The 15,676-nt window shown below is 34.9% G+C and overlaps 1 long non-coding RNA gene and 1 pseudogene across 1 annotated transcript; both read left to right on the top strand.

Moving 5' to 3' along the window:
* The window catches only part of LOC138331072 (uncharacterized), a 48,680-nt pseudogene that overhangs the window by 12,952 nt on the left and 20,052 nt on the right, over positions 1-15,676 (top strand).
* Positions 6,187-7,547, top strand: LOC138331005 (uncharacterized). Its single transcript, XR_011209643.1, has 3 exons — positions 6,187-6,373; positions 6,939-7,130; positions 7,491-7,547. It is a non-coding gene; the product is annotated as an uncharacterized lncRNA (long non-coding RNA).

The following is a 15,676-nucleotide window of genomic DNA, read 5'->3' as shown; positions in this document are numbered from 1 at the left end:
AAGTTAAGTGAGGGTGTTTCTCTCAAGTTCCTTTGAAAATATAGATATTTGCATCCATCCTGTAGATTTTATGTGGAATCTGGTATGTTTGAAAACTGAAACAATTTTCCGGTACCGCATATTTTTTAAAGATAGTATGCATTGTCTAGTTTATGCTGCAAATCTTGTACTATAAACAACTTTTCTTTCGTGTGCGATTTACTTTCGCGAATTTCGCGATCCGAGTATTTTAGCGACTTATTATCCGCGAATTAATGCATTACAGAGTCTATAATGATATGAATATCCATTCAATTTAAAATCCATACATGTTAATCATCGCAAACTTGTTTTGAAATGGAAATCGTGAAAGTGTGTACATTGTAGCCGTGAAAGAAAGTTGATTTACAGTATTTCAGTTCTTTTCAATATAGAAAAAATATACATTGTTTATTTTCATGTAAAAATGTTGTATTTTGATATAAAAGGTAAAACACCGTACTGGATGACAGTCGGAGAAGAGGTTAAAGGAATCATATCTGACGTTCAAGACTTCTTAGCCCGTCTGGGGAAATCAGGGTTTGACGGAAGAGTTGGTTCTACCATTGAACAAGACCTGTGACCATAGACTTTTTCCGATGGTATAGAGCAATTATGGTAAGGACAGAAGATAGACTGTGGTTTGTCACTCGGGGTTACTTAGTTTGAAAAAACGTGTTGTAAATAAATGTTTTGCTCTTAAGGCAATTGCGTATAATAGAAGAAAATATAGATTGCTCCATCGTGTCATCGGTATAAAGGGAGAGTGACGACGTGGTTTGCCCGTTGGCAGTATAATGTCACCGGCTGGGATGTTCATGTTCCGTGTCTATGGTGGAGTTGCTAAGGTGAGATAGCACTATGAAAAACACAGAACACGCACATACCGCTGTCTCCATGAATACACACGCATTTACACACACAGCAAGCTTCGTACACGGGAGGCCGTCGTCTTTAGATAGATAACTCTGTTCGTTAATGCAACCAATCAAATCATTGTGTGTGACGTTATAAGAATGATATCTTAAATAAAACTGTGTGGTAAAGTGTTATTTAATCACGTTTATATTTTAGGCCAAAATTGGCACTATTATTTTTAAATGCTTACAACATTCAATTTGTTAACAGGAAGAACAGTCAGGGAGAAATTAAAGCGGAGCTGATTCAAGACTTAAAAGAGGCGATGGGACCATTCAACGCTCTGTATGAACTCCCTAAAACCAGTCATAGACACTTTTAATTCAGTCATGGATGGGGTTCAAGGAATCAAGTCTAACTAGTGAATTCCTGCGTGACATGTATGTAGTTTATCTTCAATTGTAACTTACCTTCGGAATAATTACTTTTGTCAATCTAATGATGCCAATAAGGAGGTTTCAAGACCCCCAAACGACGTGTACGATTTCCCGTCGATTAGTCACACACCTTTTAATGATTGTGACGCCATATTTTAAACGTGACTTTTGTGACGTACCATACATTATCACGTCATACAAATTTAATTTGTCTTATTTACCGGTCAATAGTCGCGAATCGCGCTGAATTTAATAGCAACAGCTTTTTAACATATAACTGATCCAAAAGATCGCTAAAACAACTTGACACGATTATATTAATTATAACATATCTGGATATGTGTGCCGTATTATCTTTTCATATTTGTGTGGTCAGAATAATCAAATCCAAGTCAATGATACAGATGATATTTGGTCCCAAGTTTAATATAAAGTTCCCTACACGTCGCCGTGAAGAAGATGCTAATTGTGGACAGGGAGTATGGCCCACTGACTCTGCGGGGATATACAAAACTACAGGAAGTGAACGTCATTCTCAATAGAAGGTCGATGGTTAGTATGTTTCTGTCTATCAATTTATTTTCAGCAATTAGTGACAATCGGAATTGTTTATTATGTTTTTTACCTAGTATGAACAATCTAATATGTTGAGGTCAATCATTATGACATTAAAATTGCTCCACCGCCGACAGAACATAAAATATACTCTCCATTAGTAATATTTAATTTTGTCTATGTGTGTCTAAATAAAAATACATATGAAATGATTTGTTTTGCTTTTGGTGCATGCACAATCAGTACTTCATTCCATATAGAGCATAGAGTCATGGCATTTTTTCGTGACGCAATTAATTATTTCAATATTTTTTATATTAAGTAAAATAAGAGCTCAAACTTTTCCATGGTGGTAATGAAGAAAATTATAGTAAGCGTTTGCAATCGCAGAAAATTGTAAAATCGCTGGTCCTATTTGGTAAGATAAAGTAAATTGTATATGTCAGCGTGTGTTAGCGAAGCATATTGAAAATATTCATTTCATGGATGCATAAAGTTTTAAACGTTTGAATACTAATTATAGATATCGAGTTATATTATTTAACGACAGTTATTTAAAATTGTTATAAATAATAAACAAAAATGAAATTGGGAATGAAAATAATTACCTTAATAGTAGGTTTTAGAACACAAACATTTTAGACCTGTCGACCTTACTGGCATATTAAACCTTCCGCCACTGCCGCCACGCGCCCATAGATCCGTCCTCGCTTGCCTCCACAACCTCTCTTATTCAGTAGTGATCTGCCATTGAACTTGGGTAAACCAAAAATAGGCTACTCCAGAAATGATATAGGTAATTTCGATTATTATAACAATTGAGGCCTAGTTTATAAGAGTGTTATGCTAATGGCTAAATAAATTTGGAACACTTATTAAATTATAAAAAAACAAAAAAAAAGTGAAATGATCAAAAGCTGAAAGATATGTTTTCAGACTTTGAAAAAAAGTAATGAAAAATTGTTAATTGCGTGATGATGAATTCTAATCGGTATGTTATATCACTATAACCACCAAAAAAAATCAAAAACCAAAAATCTCAATCCACTCGTATGAATTTTGCATTTTCTCGCAAATATTTTGTAAAGCCCCCACATTAAAACTTAAGAAGTATTTTAATTGGATTTACATGTCCACAAGCCTCAAGATAAAAATGGAATGTGTTTTTACTAAGAGGGTATTCCCCAAACCACAACTCCTTATGAAATGCTTACCAGATTCGACGACTATTCAAGAGGTTAGAGATAGTCCTTGATAATGTTGAACCGGATCAGGAATTGTGTTATACTACTCAACGGGACAGATGTTGTTGCGGCGGGGCGGTTTTTAATTAGGCTGGAGCCGGGAGGAAATAAATCGCCCATGGCATTGCCCCAACAATATCCTACATTGGCTATGAGACGGGAGGAACCCCCGGGTACCTCCAAGAACCAGACGAAAAGACTTACAACTACGTTAGAGGACCCACTTCTCCTTGATTTGGATAGACTCATGCATATGCCCGCAATGGATCGTGCGAATGCAATGATATGTCTGTTGATAATCATGGAACCAGGTAATCCCGAAGCCCGGACCGATAGATGAGAAGGTAGCACGAATTATTAAAGTGGGTCAGGAGCGAGGTTGATTAGCAGGTTTGAACGGACGGATGAAACAACATTATTAATGGAACCCAGCCAATGGTGCGGTGTCATAACTTTTACCGGTTTATTTAAACGTTGGATATATTCGCAATTAACGTCGGAAATAAGTGGTTATCCTGAGCGAGGAATGAAAGATTCGCTTGATCTTCTTTTTCCAGGACCTGTTAAACATGTTTTTTCCTGGAGTCGTGTGTAGGTATAGAAAATAACATGACAAGTAAAATCCATTTTTAACTAAATTTCAATATGCTTACTTTTAGGTATACCATTGGTTAGATAAATTTGAAGTGTGCTAGACTGGTTATGTGGGATATTTATTTAGATTCGACACATCTTACCATATATGAATTGAGATTTTAACTTGGTCTTCATTATCTAGAAATTTTTGTAAAGATTTCCATTGGATTAAACTGTATGCTACGCTTTCTTATAATGTCTGGTCTTTATTTCGTTTTCCTCAATTTTTTCTTGAGTCTGCACAAAGATTAGTTTTATAATTTATAAATTCTCAGCAATAATATAAGTAATTATCTTTTGTTATAAATTAGTTTTATGTACAAAAAATAATGATGGTTTTTTTCTTTAAACCTCTATCAATAGCTGTACATGAAATTATATAATTTTTAGCCTGAAGGTACCAAACATTCTTGGTTATCCATCCGCTCATCAAAGAAGTTAACCCGGTGTACGATACAGTATATGATATTTTAAGGCACTATGCTCTAGCGGGCTGGATTTATCAAACATTGTCATTTTATTAAGCATATAGGGGCAATGAAACACGATGCTAACTCTACCCGATGGATCAATAATCAATTCCACAACTGCGGAACGTACTCGGTGGAGCTGGCTTAAAAAGGCCAGGGTGTACAGTACTATCTGCGGATGTTCAAATCTAAGCTGTTCTCAAATGACAGAACTGTAGTATTGTAATTCTTAATTTTTGTTATCAATATCCAAATTATGATTTCTTTAATTTATATCAGATTTGGACAAGTTATTTTATTTTTTTTTAAACAAAAAACTGTCATGCCAGCCAATTTACAATGGTTAAAAACATTGTTGAAACACCTTACCCTCCATTAAAAAGACTTTAGTTTATAAGGTTATTAGATCTTTAATGCCCTTGAAATTAATGTTATAAGCTGCCCGTTTACCTCCATTTCGTGTAGAGGTATACGTTTCGGATTATTATGACCAATTTACGGTCAATAAGCCCCGATACCCCAGTGACAATTTTCATACCATAATATTTTTATAATTATGAATAAAATTACCATGAATATCAATGTTTAAAAAAGAATAACACCAACAATACTTTGACCGAAAAACTTCAACACTTTTGGATCCTGTACGGTTTTGTATCCAGTCCATGCATATATTTTGTGAAGCAAAAAAATCTAACGATAAATTCTCAATTAGTTTCTTTCTTTTTCTACTAGTTAGTCCAACATTTCGTGTTGGTCTGAACAAGAGGGATGGGTGGCACTTATGCCAGGTTCACTATGAATGTTTGTTTGGGAGAGTATCTTGTGAACTGATGCCTGCCGTATGGTTCAGTCATGAAAAATGGTATCTGTCGATATCAGTGTTAGCCCGTCGTGTGATGGGAGAGGTGACTTCAAATAAACGTCCAAAATTTTTTTTCAGCAGGTACTAAAATGGTATCAGTCTAGACGGTAAGATGTGGTCCTCTTGTAAAGAAAAAATTTTTTTGATGTATTAAATATGCACATACTAGCATAGCAGAGACATTGCAGACTTTAAACCTGAGATTACGATTTACGTGTACTTTCCTTATTTCATCGTACTAACGTTTGATGGATATATATATATATATAAATGTGCATCCTATTTTAATTCTATTATCAAGTGACCCATGAAATTATTTTATTAAGATTTTTTAAGTTTTTAAAAGATTTTTAATGAATTCTAAAAACACATATCAAAATTTTCACCACCGTACCGTACGGTAAAGCTTCAAAATCATATTGAAGATTGGCGTCTAGCCCACGTGCTTCACGGCGTAACTCCACTTGTCATGTCGTATTGCATTCCTTTAAATTATTAGACCTGTATGTAGCCTTTTAATCTAATACATTCGTTGTGTACGTCCCTCTGCTTAATAAAACTAACTGTCAAGCACAGAGAGCAACGTCTATGACGTGATTGATCCGATATCTATACAGCTAGCGCGAAAGTGAGGCGCGAACCTTTGTGACGCCATAATAAACGTAACTCGCCGTTACGCGATTCCTCGGAGGTTTTCTGCAAAGCTAGACAACAACGACGAGGTGTTCCAAAAGCCGTGCAATATAACACCTTGAACCTTGCAATATAACTTTTCCATGGAAGCGTGCAATATAACTTCGAACTATATGTAATATAACAATGTTTTATTGAACGGTCGGGATAATAGCTGAAAATATTGTAATTTCCTCATATATAGATTGGTGAAAACAAATGATGTAACAACATATTTCATCCTAGGGGTGACGATCATATATCCCATTGTTTTCCTTGGGTTGACGACCAGATACCCCATTTTAACCTAGGGCTAACGGTTATAACAATATGTTATCGTATATTTGACTGTCATACACTCTTATTTTTGACGTTCAAAAGATTATTCCTTATTTTCAGTCTGAAATGTTTATATTCTGATTATAGGTCATGATCATAGCATTCATTTACTCACAATTGCTGGTCTCAGTGCTGATTTCATCTTCAACGGTGACGTCATTAACAACGAAGTAATATTAAGCGCTGAGTTAACTCTCTGTCATGAAGAATTCCTTTCTTGTCTTGTACGGATAAAGATCGCAACCGACATCAAATTTCCAAAAGTAGACAACTGTGATGGTAAGTTTTCTAATAAAAAGGAGGGTACTTTTGGACGTTTTAACGGCCATTCGGTAATAAGCAAAACATTTGCATAAGGTTAACTGCATATCATGCGTTATTAAAATCCGTTTTTTTTTCTCGATTCTTGGTAATGTCGAGGGTGAAAGGGAGAAAATTTATGTTTTCATTCCTCATTAGTTATTAGAGTAGATTTTTTTTTGCAGTGTTTACATGGAATTTGTGAATTTCAGTTAAGAGTTAAGAAGATGGCAATTGAAGAAGTAGGTCACAGTGACCATATTAAGCATTTGTTCGATTTCAGCATTAAAAACGTTAATGATTTTACTGAAAACGTTAATTTGGCTTAGTCATTTGAAAGGTTGATATTGAAAGTTTGATACTGCATGCTGATCTTGACAGAACCCGGTTAAGATTAAATATGACTTGGAAAAAATGTAAAATATGACATAAAGACGAATATGTTAATTTCTGTGAAAAGAAAAAAATTATTTTAATAATTTTCCGTCTCTCTGCCTGTTTATATCACTGTACCGAAATATTTGCTTTCTTTTATCACATTTAGGCTCCGGTATCCATCTACCGCACATCGACTTACCACATTTAGGCTCCGCTTTTGGAGGAGGAGGGAATTCACTAACCGCAATAGGGAAGATGTTACTTAGTGATATGATTCTATCGATTTCACAAAACGACGTCATGGATTCACGAGACATGCATCTTATCGGAAAGATTTCGAGATTCTGTTGTTTCTGAGGTAAGCTCATATTTCTTTATGTTGATGTTTTCTCATCGGGGGAGAAAATCATAGTTTGATATTAATAGTTTTAAAGGAAATTCCGAATTCAAAGTTAAAATTTATTTTACGTCAGAAATTGTTAAAAAACTCATTTAATAAAAAAGAGTGATTTTGAAATGAGTAATTCAGTGGAAAAGTAGTAAAAGAGAAGATTAATTTTACAGGATAGAAATTGTCATTATGGTCTCATTGTATCAGATTCATAGATTTTTAGCAACGAGAATAAAAAAACCCACAATATATCAATGATATTGGTGTTTCATTTACGGGTCAGATATTCATTCTATGAGTAAAAATATCAACATATGATATTTCCAGCTTTTCAAGAATTCCAATGACCTTTTGAAAATCACGGCGAAGAATTTCAGGATAAAAATGGATTTTTGCCTCGCGGACGTGCGATATTCCCATAGACCCGTTTGATATCACATTTTTTCGATTTACATAACCTCTTTATGGTTGGACCTGTTTCCATTAGGTCTAGGTAGGTTTGGCTTTCTCTTTCTCCATTCAGTTTTTTCTTGAATAGCTACGTTGTATTGTGTATAATAAGGATCGGGTTTATCCGGCTCAAAGGAATTCAGAAATGGCCATATATGATAATAGCGCACAAAGCATGTTAAAAAGCATGTTTCCAGGTATTGATACTATTATTGCATTTTAAAGCATTGCTGACACTTAACTTTCAATTTCGTAGAAGTATCAATTATTTTTTTGAGAACTGTTTGAAACCCAAGCAAACAAAAATTTTCATCACCGAAAATAAATAATAATAATAGTGATATCAATGTTTATAATCTTTTTGTTCATGGCTATCTCGAGTAAATGTAAATGCTAACGTTTATGTGCGATTCCATCGATTTTTTCAAATGATTAATTTTTCCAAATTACTACGCGACGTGAATGTCTCTAATGTGACGTCACGATCACCTAGCGCATTTCTCGGTTCGTTTCATAGAGGCATGAAGAAAGGAATAGACCGATCTAAAAGTAAGATCTAAGAAAAGGTAAAAACATAACAATATGATTATATTTTAAATGTCAGGTTTCCAAATCTTCTTGACGTTTTCTTTTTTATCTATTGCTTTTAGGTTTTGGAGCAAGTGGATCGCTTACCATTGATGTTTCACTAGGAGTCTGCTTCCTTTAGCATGAAAGCAAGAGTAAGTAAGACCCTTGTTTGTTGCTTAAAGATGTTCCAACGCCAACTGAGCATAAACAAAACAATACCCATTATTTGAACCACAACTGTTGTTTAATTGAGTAAATATATGTATAATTAACACAAAGATACATATCAAACTAATTTCCTTTGTTTTTGTATTTTATTTTATTTATATAAGATTAGAAGCTAAACCTTTTCAATGTTGGTAATGGTGTAGAGTAAATAACTTTTATAACTGAAGGAAAATACTAAATCGTCTGTTCCTCTTTTTGATAGAGACAAATGCCGTTTGTCAGCGATGGAGCATCTTTAACTCTAAACCGTAAAACTAAAACAACATTCGCCATTAAATAACATTTAAGAAACGAAATAAAGACATGGATTCTTTTGAATTCATGGCATATTTTAGTGTATCAAAGAACCACTACGTTTCCGAAAGATAAATCAAATGTGGTTAATAACAATTATAACGTCGGATATTCTGACGAAGTTTAAAAACCAAATAATAATCTCCCTCAATCTGTTCATCTAATCTGTTCACAACAGAAAGATTCATTTCTCTGTTTTGCCGCGTGGCGTAGTAGTGGAGCGGCTAAGGTCGATTTTTCGGCAAAATCGTTCAAAGTTTGAAGAAAACATGAAACTTTGTCATATGGCTTCTTTTGGACATAAGGTTTCAGGAAAAAATGGACCCCAAAATATCACGGCCCCTACCAATATTATTGATACCTAGGAACATTCTGGTAGTGTTAAACTTCACGTAGAAGGACCGCCATTTTGTATTTCAAGATGGCTGCCAACTTTGCGAGCAATATCCTTATATATAATGCATCTAATTAGCTAAAATGACTTTAAGCAAACACAGTGAGAATACATGTACTTTTGTAGTGTTTGATAAATACATAATTTGATCTTATTTTGATTTCAACATGACCACCATCTTGAAATCCAAGATTGCCGTTTAAATGAAAGTTGTTTTCGTATTTCACTCTGTAAGTGATCAAGCAAAAAATCAAATTAACACTACTAAAATGTTGATACATATATGACTTGAATGATATTGGAATAATTGCAGGCGTCATCAGAAGACCATCTTTCATGGGCTTTATCGGCTTCTAAACTGGAACATTTTCAAAGTCACAAGTCAACAGCGATTGTCCAAATCATTGCCTATTTGCAGATAACACCCAATTCATACCTTGTCACTTCTACTGCGATCGAATCGGGCTCCTTCTCTCCTGTTTTTACAGTAAATCCACTGTTGATTTCTTGTCACTACTCATTATTCCAATGTTGGCAATAGCTTTGAAGGTGAATGTTCAGGAAACAGGAACACCCATTCCTACGTATTGATATCTTCAACCAAAACCTTAATACTCTGTCTTCCTCCTTTCAAATCTTTCTCAAAGTGTAACTCCTATGGAACTGTCAAGTTATCCATAACCACTTGAGAACATCTAGACACATATTTCACCTTATGGTGTCTGAGAACACAATCCACCTTATTTCGCATGTGAATGCATGAATTCCTTCTTCTACGGACATTTGCCACCCCTATTTGCCTTTAACAAAGTTGATGGATGTATTTTCTTTTAGTGGCTAGGGCTTTTTTGTTTTTTCTCTTTTCAAGATGTCTGCCAATTTACTTAGCATCTTCTCAGGACAACCGCTATACTTTCTTTATGGAACTGGGGTTGTAGAACGCGCAAGAGTTTTTGGTGGTACATTCAACAGCCTGCACTATCAGTCCCACCTTTTGTCATAAAAATGTATATCGACGTCAACCAGAACTAAACCCGACAAGATTCCAGATGACCAATATCTGACTAAGTTATGTTTCTGTCTATGTGGTTCCCAATCTTAGTTATACTCTCTATCATCTCCATTGTTTGTACTTAGTTTGAAGGCTTACTGTTCTTCTGTTCGCCATCGCTGCAATTTATTTTCACCCAGTCCTTGGTGCCGTATGCATGTTTTACTGACGGCGGCCATGTGTTTTAGGTGGACTTGTTTTGCATATACTGCACTGCTAGCTTAGCGCTTCATCTCTGTTCTTAATTCAACACCATCATCTGTCTTGCCTTCGCCATCTTCATCTCCTAGGCCAGTAATGGGATTGGGAGTCATTCGGAGGGTTCCACTAACCATCGTAAAAATTTTGACATAGAGGTTCTCATGACTATCTTCGCAAGGACTTGTTTATTGTTAATTTCAATGTCACTGCTGGCAAAGTGATAGACGTAAAAGGGTTATGTCAGATGAGATAGACATCTAAGCTTTGGCGGATAACCTTGCTATGAACTTACTCAAAAGTCCCTTAAGTGGAATCTCCTGATGTTGTTTTAGTCGTTCAGGATTACATCGAACCAATCCCTGATATATTATCTGATTTTCAACATAAGCGGAAATACCTTCCCCTGAATCCACATAAACTTTCTTGAGATACTGTTGACGGCCGGACATGAACGTGGTTATTCAATATAAGTGCGGCCATGTCATCCATGAAGCCTCCTTTGGAAGACCAATCCCAAATGATATCCTTGCATTTAGTGCTTCTGTTTGCAGGTCTGATATAAAGGTGAATCTACTTCACACAAATGAGTCCCTACAGTATCCTTTATAAGGTGTTGGCACATCTTGCACTAATTGTAGGCATTGTAAGGTATAGAAATGGGTCATTGTGCTGATATATTGAAGATCATCTTCAGGATAGGATATTTCCAATAACATGATATAGACGATATCGCAGAGCAATTTGTGATTTTTCTCTAATTAATATGAACTTACATTTTGTGTTAAAAAGTCTATGCCAGAGTTAAAGCATTAACACTAAGTTCTTGTATGGGTGTTTTTTTCCAGAATGACAGATATTCCTATCATGTAAAATTTGATTAAAAACTATACAATCTTTTAGGCTTGAAAATGGATGTTAAACATGAAAGTTTTTTAAGCTGGTGTAGACTGAAAGAATTAAAGGTCCGATACCTGTTCAGACATACATACATTCTTTATTTCCTCTTTTTACAAGAGATAATGTCAGTCAAACAATATATTTAAATTTATTTCATATTACAGTACATATATTTACATGATAGATTATACATTAAGACACAGGAGAGTCAAAAATGGTGTTCATTTCCTTCAGCATTTCCTGGACATTTACAGACATATTCATCATTAGATTCTCCCATTCATACTCGTGCAGTTGCACACAGGAACGATCTCCCAATAAGAAGTTACATTTGTTTTTGTCATTTAAATTTGCAAACAAAAATATAAGAGGGAAACATCTGTAGCGTTTACTACTCCATCCATCATTATGTCTGAAACAGTTTTGTAAATTCGAGTAAAAAGTGAAGCACAATATCAACACTGGGTTTTCCAAATAGCTTGCACAATGCAGAGTCAAGCTCGAACACAAATGAATAATTCATAATATCTACTAGATTCCACATACATTTGTGAGATTTTTATCTTGTGCTCAGTTCTAGTATAGGGTTGATTCCTTGATTACTATGTATTGTAGCATATCTAGCTAATTCATCTTTTTTATACAATTTGTCTCTCCAATGCAAAAAATAAAAATTTGTTACAAATCTTTTTACAAAGCGTTTCCAACAATATTGTGGTGGTACAAATTCGTTTGTCAAAAAGTCAGGTATAAAAGAATCAATATTGAACTTCTTCAGAATATTAAATATATCTGGAATAAATCATATTTGTACCTTTGAGCATTCTCCGAACATGAACTGACAAAATCTTACAATAAACAACGCTTTCCATACATATTTGATACTTCCCAAGCACAACTTATCCTAAAATAGCATTAATCTCTACTTCACACCGTATATCAAAGGCACCTAAACATTGGGTGCTACTAGTGTAGAAGATCTTTTTGGTAACCCAATACAGCGACGACAGGCATATCTATGTACTAGTTCTAATTCTTCGATGGATTTCTTCGTATATCTATTCCAAAGTTCACATCCGTACAGCATACTGGAGTATACGACAGACTTAGTTATGTTAAAACTAGTGACAGGATTAAGTCCATTAACATGAATGCCAATACCAAGAAGGGAAATTGAGAGTTTTTCTTCCTTTCAAGCAAGACTCCGTAATACCGTTGTCCGATTGTAAATTACTAGTAAAATATAAACCGGCATACGTTTTGTGATTAGCAAGCGGAATAGCTCTTTCTCGGAGATTACAAGATATTTGGTTATTATTAATAACATGCGTTTTGCGAGTATCTTCGAATACCATAATTGAACTTTCAGCAGAGTTGTACTTTAAGCGCCACTTAGAGTATATAAATACTGTGTCTGGCTGGGTTTGAAGCAGAGAAGGCGAAGCGGATAGTAATAACGTATCATCTGCTAGTAGTACAGAAGGCATGTGTATATCTTTTATTTTTTTTAACCCGGAGTTCTAATTATGTATTTCGAAACGGCAAGATCATTGATCATTACAAGAAAGCACCATGCAGAGAATACTCTACCTTGACCTACCCTTTGACGTATTAGATACGAGTTGCTCCGTTTGCCGTCAAATAGTACCGCTCACGTCACGTTAGTAAACGAGTCATGTAAAAGTCTCCAAAATTTACCATTAAAACCCAAATTGTATATTTTGTATAAAAGGCCGTTTATCAATACACTATTAAAAGCTTTTTGGTTATCTAGAAAGGCAGCGAAAACTTTTGATTTCTTTTCAATATAATATGAAATCGATTCCTTTACCGTAAATGCTGCAGTGATACTTCCACATTGCTCTCGGAAAACCTTGTTGAAGTTTATGGTTAAAATTCATGACATCACATAATTTTATAGTTCTAGAATAGAGGACCTTTTCTATCAGCTTTTGCAAAACAGGTGTTAAAGTTATGTCCCAGAAATTGTCCATTAATGATCTGTCACGATTACTATGCCAAATTTAAAATGTTACAGGATAGAACCCACTTTCAATCATGCCATTAAAACACGAAATAATTGTATCTAGCATATTACTACTGGCATATTTGATATGTTCAAGTACGATACCATCGTGTCCGCCAGCTTTTCGGTGTTTCATACCCTTTATAGAATGTTTACCTCTAACACTGTAATAGGGCAGTCACAAACACCATCAGTGTTGTTAAAATTATTGGTATACATATGTTCGACCTCGCTTTCAATTTGCTTTTTGAAAAACTATCAAAATGCGGTTCGTTTAATGGACTAGACAGCTCGCGAAAATGCTCATACCCACGGTTCTCTCAAGATATCTGAGTCGCGTATAATCTGTCCATTTACCAGTAATTCATACGAGGAAGAGTGTTTATTAATACTCCTTTCTGTTCGTATAGCTTTATAGGATGTTCCTATATCAAGTTCTGCCACACTTTCTAGTTTTTCGATCTGTTCCCGTTCATACTGTTCGCGTGCAAGGTTCAATTCATTTCGAAATAATTTCTTTGAGCCTTTGTAATCATTGTATGTTTTATGAGCGTGCCCTCGTGGACAACCTTCATCGATCCATACTGACCGTAAATGTTGGTATGTAATGATTTTAAAATATTGTTATATTTCCAGTAGGGCTTTAAATAATGTCTCTGTAAACGTTTTACGGGAAATGACGATTTCGCAGCGATATTCATTATATCAGCTAGTTGAGATATATCCGTTGGTTTATTCATTTGATCCAATAGCATATTTAACTGTTTGTGATAGTTACTGATGTGCTCACTCGTTACCTTTTATCCAGTTAATCGCCGTACTTAATGATTGAGTCTTACGCTTCTGGCATATCGTCCGAAAGTTCAGTTGTATTGGACGATGATCTGAATATATTAAGTGAGTGGTCATCATTTATACAACAGAAATCTACCAAATCAACTTTCCGAATATTCTATAAGTATGTGGTCTATCATGGATGTATGAATGCCCTCACCAGATATGTATGTATAGTTAGGACCACGTGACCAGCTTTGGGAATTAGCCGATATCAAATGGTGGCCTTGTATAATTTTTTTTTCTATGACAAGACCTCTCTCATTTGCTTCATTATGGTTTTTAATACCACACTTTGTTGATAGATGAGCATAAAAATCACCCATTACTATTACACTACCAAAATGATCCTAAGTATCAATAATAATTAGTTTCATTAATATGGATGAAGACATTTAAGAATGTTAACTTGATTTTTTGCTCGATCAATAAAAGAGTGAAATAAGGATTTTTTTTATTTAAACGGCCATTTGGTATTTCAAAATGGCGGTCATTTGAAATTGAAATAAGAATAAAAAAATTATTCATGTATCATGTATCCAAACACTACAAAAGTATAAATACTCTCATTATATTTGCAGGTATTTATTTGCTTAAAGTCAGCTTGACCAATTAGATCTATTATATATATAGATATAGCTTGCAAAGTTGGCGGCCCAACTTGAAACACAAAATGGCGATCCTTCTACATGAAGTTTAATACTACCAACATGTTCCAAAGTATCAATCATATGGTGTAGACGTTTAAAGTTAGTGTCTAGCTGGTATAGAACGTGAGTTATGGGTCGCAGAAGATGTTTTTTGCGGTCATTTTGAATACCAATACGGCGGCCTCCAGAGGCCGTCATTTATGGGGGTCCATTTCTTTCCTGAAACATTATGTCCTAAAGAAGTCATATGCAAAGTTCCATGCTTTCTTCAAATCGAACGATTTTTTTATGCTTAACCGCTCCACTATAGGGAGAGTCAACAATTGCGCTGTATTTAATTACGACAGCGAGAACAAAGACGCGCTGCGTTTTGGAAATTTAAATTAAATATATCTGTTTAAAGTTGTTCAGAAAGTGATGATAAATATAGTGTTAACGGTAAGTTAATGGATGTTGTGACTATAAATTATCAAATCTCGTTCTTCAGCTAAAAAAAATCAGTTTTGGAAATATAAATGGGCCTTGATATATCTGATGAACTACCAGACTTGAATTACTCGTATTTTTTATCGCGTTTATCTTTCTGTTGATTAGTAAGCAGTATGGTAGTGTGGTTGTTAATAAGCATCACTTAATAGCTTCAGATATTGTTAATGAATACCTATAAACCAGCTTTAAACATTGATATAGTTGTAACGTTATATTTGACACCTTTCTGTAGATATGGTCATCTTATATCCTTAAAGGTAACCGTTACTCCCGGTGTGGGTGCAACTGTATGGGGTGCAGCTCAAATTGATTTGGGGTTTGCCAGAGGAGGTATAAAGCTTATCGGCTATCTGTTACAAACAAAATTCCCTACCACGGGCAGTGTCGGATTTAGCAAGTTTCCGTTGGACATAACGTGAGTATAAACTC

Source organism: Argopecten irradians, chromosome 9 (genome assembly GCF_041381155.1).
Source record: "Argopecten irradians isolate NY chromosome 9, Ai_NY, whole genome shotgun sequence".
Taxonomy (NCBI): domain Eukaryota; kingdom Metazoa; phylum Mollusca; class Bivalvia; order Pectinida; family Pectinidae; genus Argopecten; species Argopecten irradians.
Note: the sequence above shows the minus strand (reverse complement) of the source record. Positions and strands in the feature narration are given on the sequence as shown.